The 1,841-nt window shown below is 44.3% G+C and overlaps 1 non-coding gene across 1 annotated transcript; it reads left to right on the top strand.

The window, feature by feature from the left end:
* Window positions 1-1,228: 1,228 nt before the first annotated feature.
* Window positions 1,229-1,301, top strand: TRNAG-CCC (transfer RNA glycine (anticodon CCC)). The gene has a single exon. It is a non-coding gene; the product is annotated as a tRNA-Gly (tRNA).
* The last annotated feature ends 540 nt before the right edge of the window (window positions 1,302-1,841 follow it).

Here is a 1,841-nt window from a genome sequence, read left to right as displayed (position 1 = left end):
CACTGGCAGAGGGAGACCAGACAATAGTGACTGAAAGGTCTCTACTCCCTGTATTGAGAGCTCCTCTCCCTGAGCCTGGCTAGGTCTTCCCTCCTCCTTCATGTTTAAAAGATTCATTGCTGGACTTCCCTGATGGTCCAGTGGTTAAGAATTTGCCTGCCAGTACAGGGGACACGGGTTCAATCCTTGGTCCCGGAAGATCCCATGTGCCATGGAGAAACTAAGCCCATGCGCCACAACTACTGAGCTGTGTGCCTACAGCCTGTCCTCCACAACAAGAGAAACCACTGCAACAAGAAGGCCCCACACCGCAACTAAAGAATAACTCCTGCTCGCTGCAACTAGAGAAAGCCTGCACAGCAATGAGGACCCAGCACAGCCAAAACTTAAAAAAATAGATCCATTGCTGACCATAGACCCTTCACAAACCTTTTCTAGTTGTGTTAATATGAAAGCCTGAGTTATGTCGCCTTTGATTTTGCATTAGAATAATTCTTTGAATTCTCAGAATTTCATCTTATTTTTTGGAGGTTTTAGAAGGAGAAAAAGGAGAATGGGGTAGAATAAATGATGTTGCCTCCTTATGAATCATTTACCTCTTCACTTTGCCCTCAGGCCCTCTCATTAAGACCTCCATATAACATCTACGTATAACAGAAGGGCTGCTAATGTGGACTTCAAAAAAAACCCTATAATTTTTGCTGTCATTAGAAGTGGGAATAGCAAACTACATTGGGGTAGACTGTATCTACTATGGGGGAAAAATCAACTGAGTGACCTCCTCTAACTAATATAAGGCAAATAAGCACTTGTACACAGGAAAGAGATGTAACAAACTCCTGTAGTCTGACAAAGACTATCTCTCCCAAACATCTGTGACATGGCCACTGCGGTAAATCTGCATAGGAAGCAAGGGCATTGGGCCCCTAACCCTTTTTCTTTGCAGGAATATTATTATAATCTCACTGATGTATTGGGAGGGCCCCAGTTGGAATATGTGAGCAGAAAGTGATACCAAGGGCCCCAGAGGGGCTCACACCATGAGGGTCTGGTCTGGGACCTGTGATAAGAGCCTCAGTAGTTGCAGAGGAAGGAGGTCAGAGGTGGTGGAGCTTGTAACTGAGGCTGCAGGCCCCTCTCAACCAAGCCACCCTGATGTAATGGTGTGCTTTGGGTGTAAAGTCTGAGCCAAACGTATGAACTAAAAGAACTATAACTTTAGGGGACTTCCCTGGTGGTCCAATGGCTAAGACTCTGCACTCCCAATGCCGAGGGACTAGGTTCAATCCCTGGTCAGGGAACTAGATCCCCCATGCTACAACTAAGAGCAATGAAGACTGAAGACCCCACATGCCACAACTAAGACCTGGCACAGCCAAATAAATAAGTCTTTTCAAAAATGCTATAACCTTAGAACCTAAATAAGAGACACTCCTGTGACTCAAGAGGATATATCAGTCAGTTAGAGAAGGTTATACTATAGTAACAAAAAACTCCAAATTCCCAGCAGCTTACAACGGTAAAGGTTTATGTCTTAGTCATATTACATTCTGGCTGTGGTTTGACTCTTCTCTGTGAACTCTTCACTCCAAGACTCAAACTAAAGGAGCAACCCCACACTGCCAATTTTGTGGCAAAAGAAAAAGACAGAGAGTGATGGCTCTTAAAGTTTCTGATTGGAAGCAGCATGTGTTACTTTTGTTTCATTGGCCAAAGCAAGTCATAGGGCCAAGCTGGACATCAGCGAAGTGAAAAATACAACCCTTTCACAAGGAGGGTAAAGACAATCTACCACAGAGAGTTCTAGACCAATGAAGGCATTGCTATGGCAATGATCATAA

Source organism: Ovis aries, chromosome 15 (assembly GCF_016772045.2).
Source record: "Ovis aries strain OAR_USU_Benz2616 breed Rambouillet chromosome 15, ARS-UI_Ramb_v3.0, whole genome shotgun sequence".
Lineage (NCBI taxonomy): Eukaryota > Metazoa > Chordata > Mammalia > Artiodactyla > Bovidae > Ovis > Ovis aries.
This window is presented reverse-complemented; position numbering and strand designations above follow the sequence as displayed.